Below are 17,595 nucleotides of genomic sequence, written 5' to 3'. Positions count from 1 at the left end.
CATTGAGAGGATGGAGGTACCCAGCCGACTGCTGGACATGCAAAAGTTCACCGGCTGCTTGGCGTCCATCAGCCGATTCATCAGTCGGCTGGGCGAGAAAGCTCTCCCCTTATACCAGCTCATGAAGAAGACCACTTTTTTCGAGTGGAACCACAAGGCGGACAAAGCTTTTCTCCAGTTGAAGAAGATGCTGACTACTCCACCCGTTCTGGCGGCTCCGTCTCCTAAGGAACCTTTGCTCCTGTACATCGCCGCCACTAGCCGGGTAGTCAGCACAGTCATTGTAGTGGAACGCAAGGAGGAAGGCAAGGCACTACCTGTCCAGAGACCGGTATATTACCTGAGCGAAGTACTATCGGCCTCCAAGCAGAACTACCCCCACTACCAGAAGATGTGCTATGGCGTGCACTTTGCCGCCAAGAAATTGAAGCCTTACTTTCAAGAGCATCCAATCACTATGGTCTGCACGGCCCCACTTGCCGAGATCATCGGAATCCAAGATGCTTCTGGCCGATTGGCCAAGTGGGCCATAGAGCTGGCTCCCTACACCATCCACTACCAGCCCCGCACCGCCATCTAGTCACAAGCACTGGCCGACTTTCTCATCAACTAGGCCGAGACCCAGTACCTACCTCCAGTGCCCGACTCCACCCATTGGCGGATGCATTTCAACGGCTCCAAGATGCGCACCGGCTTGGGAGCCGACGTTGTCCTCACTTCTCCTAAAGGCGAAAAGCTCAAATACGCACTGCAAATCCATTTTGCCGCCTCCAACAACGTCGCCGAGTATGAGGCGCTCATTCAGGGGCTCCGGCTTGCCATAGAACTTGGCATTCATCGGATCTTGTGTTATGGCGACTCGGACTTAGTAGTCTAGCAGTCATCTGGCGACTAGGAAGCCAAAGATGCAAACATGGCGAGTTAACGTTTCCTCATGCAGCAACTCAGTGGGTATTTCGAGGGGTGCGAGTTCATCCATGTGCCAAGAAACGACAACGACCAAGCAGACACCTTGGCATGAATCGGCTCTACCCGCCAAGCAATACCATCTGGTGTCGCCCTTCAACGCCTTCACCAGAATCAGACTCCATTTTTGTGCCAGCCGACTCCAGAGCCCCGGCAGATGGTACGGGGATTTTGGCAGGTGGCTCCAAAGCCGCCATGGTCGGGGCCAGCCCAGGGACTGTAGAACCCGGCCCGGGGACTGCAGCGGCCGGCCTGAAGACTCCAGAACTCAGCCCAAGAGCTGAGCCAGTCAGCCCGAGGACTTCATTAATCCAGCAAGCGGTTGTTGACTCCAACCTGCCGCCTCCTAGCCCAGCCGCCCTTGTCCAAGTCACAATTCTAGCAGTCGAAGAAATAGTAGCACCCTCATGGGCTCAGCTCATCCTCAAATTTCTGGTGAGCAAAGAGCTGCCGACTGATGAGACCTTAGTTCGGCAAGTACAACACCGAGCGGCAGCCTACACCATAGTCAATAGAGAGCTGGTCAGGCGCAGCGTCACTGGTGTCTACCAGCGCTGCGTAGAGCCAGAGAAAGGCCAAGCAATTCTCAAAGACATCCATCAAGGCGTGTGCGGCCACCATGCGGTTTCAATAGTACTCATCGCCAAAGCTTTCCGACACGGTTTCCTTTGGCCAACGGCCTTAGAAGAGGCCAAGGAATTGGTCCAAAAATGCAAAGGGTGCCAGAAGTTCCGCTCCAAGCCGCATCAGCCGGCTTCTGCATTGAAGACCATCCCCATTGCCTGGCCTTTCGCAGTTTGGGTTCTAGACATGGTGGGACCATTCAAGACGGCACAAGGCGGCTTAACTCACTTACTTGTCGTGGTGGACAAGTTCACCAAGTGGATAGAAGCGAAGCCAATCAAGAAACTGAACGGTCCGACTGCCGTGACTTTCATCTCCGACATCACAATTTGGTATGGCATACCACACAACATCATCACCGACAACGGCACGAATTTTGCCAAAGGCGCCTTGGTCCGTTTCTGTGCGACACAGGGCATCCGACTGGACCTAGCATCCGTCGCCCATCCACAGTCAAACGGCCAGGTGGAGCGAGCAAACAACCTCATCCTGTCCGGCATCAAGCCCCGACTAATCGAGCCTCTGGAGCGCTTGGCTGGCTGCTGGCTCGACGAGTTGCCAACCATCCTCTGGAGTCTACGCACGACTCCGAACAAGTCAACCGGGTTCACGCCTTTCTTCCTCGTCTACGGTACTGAAGCCATCATCCCAACGAACATAGAGTTCAATTCCCCGTGAGTCAGCATGTACACCGAGAAAGAAGCATGGCAAGACGGCGTCGACCTGCTGGAAGAGGGCCAGCTGTTGGCTCTCAGTCGGTCCAGCATCTACCAGCAGAGCCTGCACAGATACTACAACAGGAAGGTCAGGCTGAGATCTTTCCAGGAGGACGACCTCGTGCTCCGATTAATCCAGCGAACAGCCGGCCAACACAAGCTGTCGGCACCTTGGGAAGGCCCCTTCATCATCAGCAAAGTGCTGGGCAACGACTCCTACTACCTGATCGATGCTCAAAAGCCCCGAGCACACAAGAGGGACGACTCCGGCAAAGAGACAGAACGGCCATGGAATGCAAATCTCCTCCAAAAATTTTACAGTTAAACGCAGTATGTATCACGCTACCTTTTGTATTAAAAGTACCAAGACTTCGGGCCCCCCGAGAAGAGCTCGGGGACTGCCCTCTTTTATATATATGATAAGAAATATGCCTTCGAGTATATTACTCTTTGTTATGCCGTTTGGCACCGGGTTCGACTAGTCGGCTTGGGGACTTGCCGACCTGTGCTATCAAATGCTTCCTACAGCCGGACAAGTAGTGTGTGGCGTCTAAACCATCTCCTAATAGAAGCCGCAGCTCGCAGAGCGACTGTCTGGTGGGAAGGAGTGAGGAAGAATGGGCGTCCACATGAAAAATGGCTAAGGACTCAAAGCACAAACATAGCTTAAAGCCGGCTTCTAGCCTTTTTTCACAAACCGACTCTTGAATAGTCGGCTTGCCGCCTTCTATCCGACTTGTTAAAAAACCCTAAAAACGGCTAAGTACTTGCCTTCCCAAAGTGACCAAGAATTTGATCCAGCAGGAGTCCGCGGAGCGGCTATTTGACTGACAAAGACGGCAACTGAGGGAAGGCGGCAAAGGAAAAAGCCAAAAGAACAATGAGCAAGAAGGATAGAAGGCGGATGAATATTTATATAACAAAGGCCCTTGGCCGAATCTTCGAGCAGAATTTCAAAATACACCCCGTGGGTGGAATTGTGCAAATTAACAAGTTCTTCAAAAACTATTAGAACTGATAAAACAAAGACAAGGTGGTAGCCTAGGGGGCGACACACGGGTTTGGAGGATCGGAGGAGACGGCGGTGTTGGACGTTGGGGCGGGCGGCTAGGTGGTCTCGGCTTGATCACCTCCGGCAGTAGTCAGCTCGGGCGGGCACGGCTCGTTGCTGGAGGCACGGTCGAGCTGAGGCTGGCCATTCGCTCCGTCTTCCGGTGCCTCCGTCTCGCTCCCGTCCTCCTCCTCGTCTTCCTCCTCGACGCTGGAGTCGATCACCTCTTCCGAGTCCTCGCCGTAGTCGGGGTTCATCCCAAACCACTCCGGTGGCATCTCCTCGCCGTCTTCAGCCCGCTCGGGGACAAAGATGCTGGTGTCGGTGTACTCGGCGATCACCACCGCACGCTTGACGAGGGCATCTTCCGTGGCTGCCAGCTCCGGTTGGGCCTCTGATTGGAGTGTGGCCAGCCAGTCTAGGTCCAGCCCCAGGTACCACGCCTTGACGAATTCCAAGGCTCGGCGCGCTCCGGCCCGGGCCGAGGAACCCTTTCAGGCCTCAAGACGGCCAGCCGCGACCTCCAGCCAATCGGCAGTTCGACTGGGGGTGCGCGGAGCCTGCACGTCTGGCCACAGGGTGGTGATCGCTTGGGCGCCGACACGTTGAAGCCGGCGCAGCATCTGGTGGGCCGGCCGCAGGCGAGCCCCAATGCTCAGAATATGCTCGTCAAGAGTCCGAGGGGCATCAGCGGTGATCTCCGTGCCACCCGCCCTCCGCTCCTCGCGGTCGGCCTCAATAGCTTGAATGGCGGCCTGCGAGTGGCCGGGGAAGAAGTCTGCCAAGACGGAAAGAACGAAGAGCAAGTAAAAAAAAACCAAAAGTCGGCTCGACCTATAGTTAGCGGTTTGAAGAAGGAAAGCAAAGAAGCTCACCGTCGACAAGGTCCTCGATCTCGTGGAAGTCGGAGACCAGCATTGCCTCCTTGTCGGTCCAGGAGGAGCGCTCGCTCGCGAACTCGTCCAGGAGGGCGGCTTCCACCTCTTCCGCCTCCTTCTGCGTCTTCGTAAGCAGCTCCTTCTGCTCTGCCAATTGTGCGGCCAGTAGATCGCACTCGGCAGCGAGCTTGCTGCACTCCTCCCCCTTGGCACTCAACACGGAGTTGGCTTCGCTCAGCTGCTGTTGAAGAGCGGTGTTGGCCTCTGAAGAGAAAGAAGAAAGAAGGCGTTAAGTCATCAATGAAGAAGGTCGCCGGGGAGATCCGGCCCGACTGCTCAGCAGTCGGCCTGAATCTCGGGGACTACAGCCTGCGGGTGCGCCAGCGCGCCCCCGCAAAGAAGAAAAAGGACTCACTCCGGCTCTCCGACAAGTCGGCAGTCCGCTTCCCCGGCTCTTCAATGTTGCGGTTGAAGGCGATGACACGGAGGTTGTGATAGTCCCGCAACAAGTATTTTAGAACAAAGGTTAGAACCCAGAACTTACCAATTGGAGTTCCGGGCCGCCTGCTCTGCAGCCGGCCCAGAACTCGGGGACTACACCCAGTGGGTGCGCTGGCGCGCCCCCACAGAGAGAAACAAGAAAAGAGGGACAAAGGAGAAAGCATACCCGGATGGCTGCCCGCGACGCGAGGTGCGCCTTGGTGCAGTTCTAGATGGCGTCGCTCTCGGCTCGCAGCTTTGTCTGAACATCCAGAAGCACCTGGTTCAGCAGGCCCATGCCGCCTCCTCGCACCCACCCAATGGGCGCGGCACTCGTCGCCTCGTCGTCTGGAATCGTCGAGCTAGCGGTGCCGGTCTCCAAGGGGCATGGCGCCGAAGTCGCCTTCCCAAGATGGCGGCGCGTTGGCGAGCCTACTTGAAGGAGTAGCCTCGCCACGGCCTTGTCTTCAGTCGGCGGCAAGGGCGGATCCCCCAGCTGTTTGCCTGGCGCGCTTCTAGATGGCGGCAGGGGCGGCTGTGGCGGCGCGACCACGTCCGGCAGGGGGTCGTCGCCGCCGCCTCTCTCCATGATCGGGAACTCGCCGTTGGCTTCCCCCGACTACCCCGTGAACTCCGAGGGCGGCGGCGCGGAGTTCAAAGGGGTAACGAACACCGCCGACCACCGGGGCGCGACTTCCTTAGCTGGCTGCTTTGCCGCAACGGCGGCCGAGCTTCTTCAGGGCGGAGGCCTCCGCCTCCTCGGCCTCCGCTTTCTCCCAGCGGGCGGCCTCGTCCTCCTCGCGCTTCTCCCGCGCATTCCACTCCGTCGCCTCCCGAAGGTCGGCGGAGGGGTCAATTTGCCGAGTGGTGGCAGACGTCTCCACCGACCCCATGACAGAGGCGGCGGCAACTCTCTCAAGAGTGAGGGGAGCCCTGAGGCGAGAAAAGCATATGAAAAACTCAGACAAAATTAACAAAGAGAAAATAAAGATAAGGGACGGAGGCGCTTACGCAGAAACCAGCGGCGGCTTCTTCACCTCCTTGCGGAAGCGTTTGGCTTTCGCGGCCGCCTCTTCCCGTTTGGTCACGGCAGCCGCTCCCTTGAACTTCTTCGACCAGCCACCAAGCGTACTCGGCCCGGCCTGGCGCTTCTTCGCACCGCCTTGAGCGTCCAAGCCGGTGGAGGAACTCGCGCTTGGCTGGCCGGCTTTTGGCTGGCGACGTGGGGCGACTTCTCCCTCGGCCTCGTCATCAGGCCAGTCGGCGAAAGTGGCCGAAGGCCTGGAGCCACCTGCCTCTCCTCCTCCTCCCACGGCGTTGGCTTCCATCGCTGCCGCCCCCAAGTCGGGATCGTCGACATCGCTCTCCGCCCGATCGGGGACAAACTGACAAGCCGGCCCCGCGGTGCCAGCCGAGGGAGGGACGAGAGGATTCTGATTCAAAACAAAAATGGTCAGACTTGACAAGTCGAACTCGGCAGCAAAAGAAACAGAAGAAGGAAGACGACTTACAAGAGGCGGGGGGTTGGCGCGCGAATATGGCTCCTTGCTGAACCGCCAGTCCACCGAGAGACCGCGGTTCACAATGTAGTTCACCATGTTCGCCACCTCCGCGTGAGGCATGTCCTTGGAGCACATCCGACACGGGTCCCGATGACCGCTCATCTGGCAGATCAGGTGAGGTCGGCCTTGGAGTGGGAGGACTCAGCGCGCCACGAAGGCGGCCAGCAAGTCGGCCCCGGTCAGGCCCTCCGACTGCGTCAGCACTCGGAGTCACGCGACGGCAACGGCACCAGCGGGAGACAGCGTCCTGGCTCAGTGTGACCAGCTGGAGAGCCTTCCAGCCGGCGCTCCGGCTTCGTAAGCCGGCAGGTTGACCCAGTCACCTTCTGGGGCGACATTCTTCACATAAAAATATGACCGCTGCCACATCTTCACTGACTTAATCAGTGCGATGGTGAGAAACGGATTGTCGGCCACTGATCTCCGCATCGCGATGAATGCACCTGTCACATCCTAGTTAGCCATGCATTAGAGTGTTGCATCATGTTTACTTTTTCATCAGAAACTTGAAATGGGGATGACAGAACCCCCAGTCCCCTCTGAAACCAACTAGGGTTTACTAAAAACTTTTTCAATGAACCTGAAATGCCCTTCTAAAATGCCCATCATTTTTGTCTTGGTTCAGAACCCCTGCCAAAAGTGGTGCACATTTTCCTAGGCCATCTTAGGGTTTTTGAATTAAATCATAAATATTTGAATTTGGGCATTTAAAATTATATAAAATATTTAAATGCTCAAATACCTCCAAACTAAAATGTTTCATGTTGGAAATAATCCAACTATGGACCAGGAGTAATTTGGTGATTTTTGAACTTGCCTAGGTATTTTATTAAATTCAACAAAGTTGCAGATATATTAAAAAAAGAAACAGAAACAGAAAAAAAGGGGAAAACTTACCTGGCGCCACCGCAGGCCCACCAGCCAGCCCACCTGGCCGGCCCAGCCCGGCCACCGCTCCAGCGAGCTGCTTGGCTCGCCAGGCAGGCAGCCAAGGTGCTCGGCGGCGGCACCGCAGCTTGCCACGCAGCTGCTCGCCGCCTCGCCGCCTCCCTCGCCCGGCTAACGCCGTGGATCGGCCTCCCTCTCTCCCCCGAACCCCCCAGACACCCCCTCTCCTCTCCAGCTCCTCCCCCTCGCACGCCCCAGCCATGGCCGACGCCATCGCCGCCACCCCCTCGCCGTAGCCACGCCCTCCGTCCACCCCATGCCGTGCCACCGTGTCCAGGAGCTCCGCCGCCGTCCACTTCATCGAGCTAGCCGAGCCCCGTGTGCTCGTGCGGCCCGAGACCACCGCACCGACCTCGCCCGAGCTCACCGTCGCCGGAGATCCCCTTTAACACCGTCGCCGCCTCAGCTCGTCCCCGACCTCGCCGGTGGCCTCTACGGGAGCGCTGTGAGCCTAGCTACTCCTCCGACCCTCTCTCTCTCTCATTCCTGAGCCGTGTAGCCACCGCACGAGGATCACACGCCCGCACCGCCGCGGATCTCGTCGCCGACGTGCTTCCGGCCACACTCCGGCCACAAGATGGTGTCCATCTTACTCACCAAGTCCCGCAACACCTAGCTAGCTACTCCACGAGCCTCACCGAACCCTCTAGCGCCAAGTTCACCTCCGACCGAACCCCGGTGGCCGCCAAAGTCGTCGCCGGCGCCAACTCCGGCCACCCCGACCCCAACGGACTCCGCCAAGAGCTGCGGTTTGTCCTCAGCTCCCCTCTGGTGGTCTCCGCGGCCCATTTGGTGGCCGAAATGGCCAAAACCACTCCCGCCGCCGTGTCGGGCTCGCCGGCGGCTAAACGCCGGCGTCGCTGGCTTTGACTTTGACCACGGGTGGGCCCTGGTTGACTCCCCTGAGTCAATGACAGGTGGGGCCCAGCCCTGTTAATTAAACAGGATTAGTTTTAATTAAGTTTTAATCACCCTGACATGCGGGACCCACTGTCAGGTTTGACCCAGACCTGTTCCGTTGACCTGCTGACGTCACACTGACGTCAGGCTGACGCAGTAATTGATTTTCTGGATTTAATTTAAATCAGGAAATTCCAGAATATAATTTAAACTTCAAAAATTCATAACTTTTATTCTGTAACTCCAAATTGGACAAATTATATATGAAAAATAATCAGAAAAATCCAATCTATCCATCTGTACTATTTTCATGCATGATCAACCAAGTTAAATTGATGTTTTAAGCAGAACAAGGAAAAGCACTTTAAAAGGCCATATTTGAATCTGAAATTTGAATCCTTGATTCAAATTTGTTCAAACCCTTCTGGTTTTAGTTGCATTAGCCCAACACACTCATATTGCCATGTTTCATGCATGCATCATATTGTTGCACATTGTTTGGTGATGGTTGTGTATCTATGTCCCTTGCGACAGGTTCTGCCTCCGAGGAATACCGTGATTACCCTAACGAAGAACCGTATCAGTGCATCGAACCATCAGGCAAGCAACCAACCATTTGATCATATCGATACAATCCCATGTTCTCGCTCCTGCTCTCTTTTACTGCATTAAGACAACGCGATTCAAACTGCTGTGTGCTACGGTAGTTGAACCCATTTCCTCTGCATGACCTGTCATTGCCACAGTAACTAGATGAAACCCACTAGCATGTGTAGGAGTTGATTGAGCCATATGTATGTGTTGTTCCTACCTTGCTATGCCTGCTATGCTTAGAGTCGTGTCAGGTCTGGTTCATCGGGGTGATGGGCTAGAGTGAAATGATTATGTCGATAATGAGAGTGGTGTGGTGAACACGATTTGGAAAAGGTATCGATGAGAGGCCATGTAGGAGTACATGGTGGGTTGTTTCATTGAAGCCGACCTAAAGCACTGAGATCTGTATGCGTGATTTAAGATACAGCTACTACCATGCATTGGGCCCTGAAATATGACCCCGCTCGACTTCTTATTCACCCTAGCTCTCTGTCCAGGAGTTGCAAGTAGTTTCTGGTGTTTGTAGCCTACTGGAGGCCGTGGACAGCGCTGACCGTAGGGGTGGGCTGTGATGCGGTAGGTACGTGGCCGGGTGTACCGAATACCCGTTAGGTATCTCGGGAACCCTGTTCACATCGTTCGGGGCCGTATGGGAAACCCCGGCCGGACTCCCTGCGGATGGAACCTGAATAGGCGATAAACCTGGACTAGAGGCTTAAGTGTTTAGGTAGGTCGTGGTCTACACCCACGTCGGCTTTCGCTTGAAGTCTGCCGAGCACATGTCGTGTGCAGACGCTAAGTGGTGGAAACATGTATGAAGAAGTACACCCCTGCAGGGTTATCATAATCTATTCGAATAGCCGCGTCCACGGTAAAGGACTACTTGGTTGCCTATACAGTTCATAGACAAGTAAATGGAAACTGTTAAAAGCCTCAAGATAAGTGCGAGTGCCGAGGATGGCTCTTCCGTAGGAAGACGGAGGTGGATCCTCGGTAGTGTATTGAAGTGGTGAGTAGTGGACTCGTGTGCGCAAAACCATTTCAAGTTGGAGTATCGTAGGATAGTTTAGCCAAGGGTCAAAGCTGGCTTGCTGCAATAACTCCACCAACCTTCTTGATAACATGCATGTATGTAGGATCTGATGTAAGTCGTGCTGAGTACCTTTGTACTCATGTTGCTATAATCTACATTTTTACAGAAGACGCTGCAACCCCTTCTGATGGGTTCTATGTAGACGTTGACATCAACGAGTAGGCTAAAGACCCAGGTGGTGACCCTGAGCTTGTGAAGGACCTTGTAGTATAGCTAGGCTTCCCAAGCCTCTTTTATTTTACTAGTTGTCTGTACTCAGACAAGTTACTTCCGCTGCTGGTTTGTATGACTGTATGACTTGTATGTTGGGTCGTGAGACCCGTACCTTTGTGTATGTTATGTATGGCTCCCTGAGCCTTAAATAAAGTACTTGTGTCGTAGAGTCATGTTGTGATGCTTCGTTGTATTTGCACATATCGAGCATATTGTGTGTATGATTGAAATGCTTGGTATGTGTGGGATCTGACTATCTAGTTGTTTATCTTTAGTAGCCTCTCTTACCGGGAAATGTCTCCTAGTGTTACCGCTGAGCCGTGGTAGCTTGCTACTGCTCTGGAACACTTAGGCTGGCCGGCATGTGTCCTTCTTCGTTCCTGTGTCTGTCCCTTCGGGGAAATGTCACGCTTTGAGTACCGGAGTCCTGTTAGCCCGCTACAGCCCGGTTTACCGGAGTCCTGCTAGCCCAGTGCTACAGCCCGGACCCACTTGCTGATGACCGACACGTTCGAAGCTGGGTCATGGATGCCTGTCCCTGTAGGTCTGTGCCACTTTGGGTTTACGACTAGTCATGTCAGCCCGGGCTCTTTATCATATGGATGCTAGCGACACTATCATATACGTGAGCCAAAAGGCGCAAACGGTCCCGGGCAAAGGTAAGGCGACACCCGTGGAGATACCGTGCGTGAGGCCGCAAAGTGATATGAGGTGTTACCGGCTAGGTCGATGTGACATCGAGTCGGGGTCCTGACAGCGTTGGCATCAGAGCCGGACTGCCTGTAGGTTCTCCAAGCCAAACTGGTCGATGTTGAGTCTAGAAATTCTTTAGTTATATGTAGGGGAATTGTTTGTGGGTTGGAACGTAAGGCTCTTTTTACTCCTTTATCTTATGACATTCTGATCTGAGTCAGTCCATTCTTCTACCGGGGGTTAAGGAATTAGGATCTATTCTCTCTATCAGGATCACGTGTTACTAATCAGTAGTACCTTATAAGTTTGATGGATACAAGCCTAGTTCAGTTCTACTACCACATTATGTTGTTAGAATGGATTCAGAACTTTGATATGATGATGTTGAGTGTGTATGAAATCCTTTGTCAAATGTCTCAAAATCCTTCTTGAGCATTTACAGCTGTTATGCTGCCGAAATTTTGCTAGAAAACTCTAATGCCCTTGCATTATGATTGTGCTTTCAGATGGCCACTCGCGACCTCAATCAAGTGGTTCGCCTGACTCGATGCCTAGATGTACCCGGCCATACTGCCAAGTTGGTCAGGGTAATGACTGAGGCTGGATACCGCTGGTATCCCGAGTACACGGTCGAAGAGCAATTTCGGGACTTCAATCAAAGCCAGTATCTCTGCACTGTCAGGATATTTCCATCTTATCCTGGATCCACCGAGCCTCTTCACTGCTCCTATGGACTCGGGGTTACTATTGAGATGGCTGTGCAGGACGCCGCCTACTCTATGATGACCATTATGCGAGTCAGATCTGGTCTATTTCGGGACTCTGATTTCCGGTATATGCCTGGATCACTTCCGGGAGCACAAGGGTATCTCCAGGCTATTTATGCTGACCCCACTCAGGAGGATTCACGGACTCGCACCACTGCTGAGATGCTCGAGGATAAGGACCGTGAAAATCGGGCCTTAAGGTTAGAGCTCTTCAATACCCGTGCTGACCACTGGGCCACTTTGACTCGGTTCGCACCGGCAGTGCAAGCTGGATTCTCAGATATGCGCGATCTCTATCCTGTGAGATCTGCTCTGCCAGACGTGATGATTTGGCGTGATGTAGGAGGCATCACCCCACCTCGCGGTCCCCGCAGGCCACCGTTTGTTGGTCCAAGGCCCCATCCTAGCCCCTAGGGTCCACAAGCTCCGCGAGATCGTCTGTTTCCGGATGATCATGTTGAGCTTCCAGGCTATGGAGGTGACTTCTACGAGGACTACTACGGATCGGTCTGAGTCAGTGGTAGTATCACTAGTTCGCACTAGCTGTGTCGTCTATCGTCCCGCGTGACTCGTGGGATATGACCTAGTTTGTACTCCTTCCGGAGGTGTAGAAAAATAATGTATAGGAGCTTGGAATGCCTCCGATGAGATGTAATCCTCTTTTCACCGTAATAGTACTTGTTTGGTCTTGTACTAAACCCTGTATGGTGTGTATGACGATGGAATAAAGAAGCAGTTTCTGTATCTACCATGTCATACGGATGATCATCTTGCATTTCGAGTTATTCCTTACATTTTACCCTATGTCGGAATTTTATCATCCTGACTAAATCATTGTCTTGTTTACCTAGGATGGTCAACACGCGCGCTAACCCTGCTTCTCAAGAGCAGGCCGAAGGCAGTGAAGCCAGGGATGCAAATCTGCCTCATCCTCCTTCACTAGCCGAGGTTATGATGGAAGCTGAGAGAAACAAGCGGGAGACCAACCGTTTGTTGGAGCGTATTGAACAGAACACAGCACACCATCAGAGGACTAACGTGGTGTCACTCAGTGATTTCATCAAATTACATCCACCCACGTTCCACCACTCTGTCGAGCCCCTCGACGCTGATGACTGGCTTCGCAGTATCTCTCATAAACTGCGTTCCGCGCTGGTAGCGGAGGCTGACAAGGTCACCTTTGCTGCATATCATCTTGAAGGCCCCGCCAGTCTATGGTGGGAGAATTATGGAGCTATGCGCCCAGCGGGCCATGTCACTACTTGGGCTGAATTCAGCGAGGCTTTCCGTGAACATCACATTCCGGAGGGTCTCATGGACCATAAACGTGAAGAATTTTGCAGTTTCACCCAAGGCCGACTTTCTGTGGATGCTTACAGCAGGGAGTTTGGTAATCTCGCATGATATGCAACCGAGGAAGTGTCTACCGATGCCAAGAAGCAAGCAAGGTTCCGTAAGGGCCTTAGTCCTGAGCTTCGCCGCGACCTCCGTCTGCATGAGTGCACATCTTTTCAGAAACTTGTCAACAAAGCCATCAGTGCTGAAACGGGTCAGACTGACTATGACGCAACACGCAAGCATGGCCGTGATATGGGTTCCTCATCCGGTGCTGGTCCTCAGAAGCGCCGCGTGTGGGTACCCAACACCGCCCTGCCACCCAGGTTCACACCGAGGCCATCCTTCCAGGCTCCTCGCCCTATCCAACAGTCTGCACCAGCCAAGCCCTATGGGGGTCCAACTAACAATGCTCCTCCACGTACCAGTTCCGTGACTTGTTTCAAGTGTGGGGAATCTGGTCACTATATGCGTGAGTGTCCCCAGACCAACCCAAATCAATCTGCTAAAGCTGTTGGCCGTGGCAAGCCGACAGGGAAAATATTCCACGCCAAGCCGGTCACCGCTTCACGTGGCCATGTCAACTGTATCTCGGCCGAAGAAGCTCAAGAGGATCCCAACGTCGTTCTCGGTACGCTTCTTGTTAATTGCCACCCGGCATCTGTTCTTTTCGATACAGGAGCCTCTCATTCTTTTATATCCGAAAGTTATGCTCGTTTGCATAACGTTGCATTCTGTGACATGCCATCCACTATGGAAATTTCTACCCCTGGTTCTAGATGGCAGACCTCCAGGGTAAGTTATGGAAATGAAATCCAAGTCGACAGACTTGTTTTCCTCGCGTCTTTGATAGCCCTTAAATCTTCAGATATTAATATCATTCTGGGTATGGACTGGATGTCGGCTCATCATGCCCAAATCGATTGCTTCTCTAGGACTGTTCAACTCACCCATCCTTCAGGAAAGATAGTCAATGTCTTGACCCGAATAGCCAAGCGACAATTATATTCTCTTAACGCCAGCCCTTTGCCAGACCTTGAGGACGTTCCGGTAGTCCGTGACTTCCCGGATGTCTTTCCGGAGGAATTGCCAGGTGTTCCACCTGACAGGGATGTTGAGTTTGTAATAGACCTCATTCCAGGAACCGTTCCAATTGCTAGAAGACCTTATAAGATGGCACCCCTAGAACTAGCCGAACTTAAGAAACAACTCGATGAGTCCTTGAAAAAGGGTTTCATCCGACCTAGCTCTTCTCCGTGGGCTTGCCCCGTCCTATTCGTCAAGAAGAAGGATGGTACGGACCGGATGGTTGTAGATTACCGACCTGTCAATTTGGTCACAATCAAGAACAAATATCCACTTCCCAGGATCAACGACCTGTACGATCAGCTCGCTGGATCCTCAGTCTTCTCCAAAATGGATTTGAGGTTGGGCTACCATCAAATCAAAATCAGAAACGGGGACATTCCTAAAACGGCCTTTGTTACTCGTTATGGCCAATACGAGTACACCGTCATGTCCTTCGGATTAACCAACGCTCCAGCCACCTTTTCTCGGTTAATGAACTCAATCTTCATGGAGTATTTGGATAAATTCGTCGTGGTTTACCTCGATGATATACTCATCTACTCCAAGAACGAGGAAGAACATGTCGAACATCTAAGGCTAGTGTTGCAGAAACTTCGAGAGCATCGCCTTTATGCCAAATTTTCTAAATGTGAATTCTGGTTGTCAGAAGTGACCTATCTGGGTCATGTAATATCTGGTAAAGGTATTGCTGTTAACCCTGAGCGAGTTCAAGCCGTCCTTAACTGGACTCCACCTGAATCGGTCAAGCAAGTTCGGAGTTTTCTAGGCTTAGCGAGCTATTGCCGTCGCTTTGTCGAGAACTTCTCCAAAGTTGCCAAACCTCTAACCGAACTCCTCAAGAAAGATAAGAAGTTCGAGTGGACTCCACAATGTGAGCACAGCTTTCAGGAACTGAAAAGACGCCTGACTTCTGCTCCCGTACTGGTACCGCCAGACTTCTCTAAGGACTTTGTTATCTACTGCGACGCCTCGCGACAAGGACTAGGTTGCATTCTCATGCAAGATCGACACGTAATTGCCTACGCTTCACGGCAATTGCACCCACATGAGGAGAATTATCCTACCCATGATCTAGAGCTTGCAGCCGTAGTCTATGCACTTAAGACCTAGCGACATTACCTCCTCGGTAATCGTTGCGAAATATTCACTGATCACCAAAGTCTGAAGTACATCTTCACCCAACCGGATTTGAATCTCAGGCAAAGACGTTGGGTCGAGTTGATCACAGATTTCGACTTAGGAATAACCTACACCCCAGGGAAAGCCAACGTCATGGCTGATGCGCTAAGTCGTAAATCTTATTGTAACAATCTGATGTTACAACAAAGTCAACCGCTTCTCCATGAGGAATTTCGGAAGCTTAACCTTCACATTGTTCCTCAAGGATTTCTTCCCACCTTGGTGGCGAAACCTTCTCTTACGGATCAAATCATTGCTGCCCAGAAGCGAGATAAGGGAATAGCTAAGATCAAGGAGAACATTGCTAGCGGAGGTGCTAGTTGTTTCTCCACAAATGATCATGGTGTTGTGTACTTTGAGAACCGTCTAGTGGTTCCCAAGAACCAGCATCTACGGCAGTTGATCCTTAAGGAGGCTCATGAATCCCCTCTCACTATTCATCCCGGTAGTACTAAGATGTATCAGGACCTACGCCAGAGGTTCTGGTGGACTAGGATGAAGAGAGAAATTGCTCAGTATATTGCTAATTGCGACGTCTGTCGACGTGTAAAAGCAGAGCACCAACGGCCTGCTGGCACCCTTCAACCCTTAGCTATTCCTGAATGGAAATGGGATAAAATTGGTATGGATTTCATTATCGGTTTTCCCAGGACTAAGAGAGGGAATAATGCTATCTTCGTCGTGGTCGATCGTCTTTCCAAAGTAGCCCATTTCTTACCTGTTCGTGAGAGTATAACCGCTAGTCAGCTGGCAGACTTATACATCTCCCGAATAGTGTCTCTCCATGGTGTTCCTTTGGAAATTAACTCGGATCGAGGAAGTCTTTTCACCTCTCGATTTTGGGAAAGTTTCCAAAATGCTATGGGAACCCGTCTCTCCTTTAGCACCGCCTTCCACCCTCAGTCGAGCGGTCAAGTGGAACGCGTCAACCAGATTCTAGAAGACATGCTTCGAGCCTCTGTTATCTCATTCGGAATGGATTGGGAGAAGTGCTTCCATTTGCCGAATTCGCTTACAACAACAGCTATCAATCTAGCTTGGGTAAAGCCCCTTTTGAAGTTCTCTATGGATGACGGTGTCGAACACCCCTTAACTGGTCAGAGACCGGGGAAAGACAATTCTTTGGCCCGGATATGATTCAGGAAGCAGAAGAACAAGTTCGCATCGTTCGTGAAAAGTTGAAAACAGCCCAATCCCGTCAAAAGAGTCAATATGACCGAAAACATAAGGCTATGACTTTCGAGGTTGACGAGAAGGCTTATCTTCGGGTCACCCCTCTGAAGGGAACCCATCGTTTCGGTATCAAAGGCAAATTGGCTCCTCGTTACATTGGACCTTTTCGCATTCTCGCCAAACGAGGAGAAGTTGCCTACCAGTTGGAACTACCTCCGCATCTCTCTAGAGTCCACGATGTCTTCCACGTTTCCCAACTCAGGCGTTGCTTCTCGGATCCTATCCGTGAAGTGGACCACGAAACGCTTGATCTCCAGGATAATCTTACATATCGAGAGTACCCCATTCGTATCCTCGATCAGGCCGAGCGTACCACTCGACGTCATAATATCAAGTTTCTCAAGGTTCAATGGTCGCACCATTCTGAGGATGAAGCAACTTGGGAAAGGGAAGATCGTCTTCAACTCGAGTACCCCGCCTTCTTTCCGGAGGAACCCAAATCTCGGGACGAGATTATTTTGAGTGGGGGTGAGTTGTCACATCCTAGTTAGCCATGCATTAGAGTGTTGCATCATGTTTACTTTTTCATCAGAAACTTGAAATGGGGATGACAGAACCCCCAGTCCCCTCTGAAACCAACTAGGGTTTACTAAAAACTTTTTCAATGAACCTGAAATGCCCTTCTAAAATGCCCATCATTTTTGTCTTGGTTCAGAACCCCTGCCAAAAGTGGTGCACATTTTCCTAGGCCATCTTAGGGTTTTTGAATTAAATCATAAATATTTGAATTTGGGCATTTAAAATTATATAAAATATTTAAATGCTCAAAAACCTCCAAACTAAAATGTTTCATGTTGGAAATAATCCAACTATGGACCAGGAGTAATTTGGTGATTTTTGAAGTTGCCTAGGTATTTTATTAAATTCAACAAAGTTGCAGATATATTAAAAAAAGAAACAGAAACAGAAAAAAGGGGAAAACTTACCTGGCGCCACCGCAGGCCCACCAGCCAGCCCACCTGGCCGGCCCAGCCCGGCCACCGCTCCAGCGAGCTGCTTGGCTCGCCAGGCAGGCAGCCAAGGTGCTCGGCGGCGGCACCGCAGCTCGCCACGCAGCTGCTCGCCGCCTCGCCGCCTCCCTCGCCCGGCTAACGCCGTGGATCGGCCTCCCTCTCTCCCCCGAACCCCCCAGACACCCCCTCTCCTCTCCAGCTCCTCCCCCTCGCACGCCCCAGCCATGGCCGACGCCATCGCCGCCACCCCCTCGCCGTAGCCACGCCCTCCGTCCACCCCATGCCGTGCCACCGTGTCCAGGAGCTCCGCCGCCGTCCACT

Source organism: Triticum dicoccoides, chromosome 1A, assembly GCF_002162155.2.
Source record: "Triticum dicoccoides isolate Atlit2015 ecotype Zavitan chromosome 1A, WEW_v2.0, whole genome shotgun sequence".
Lineage (NCBI taxonomy): Eukaryota > Viridiplantae > Streptophyta > Magnoliopsida > Poales > Poaceae > Triticum > Triticum dicoccoides.
Note: the sequence above shows the minus strand (reverse complement) of the source record.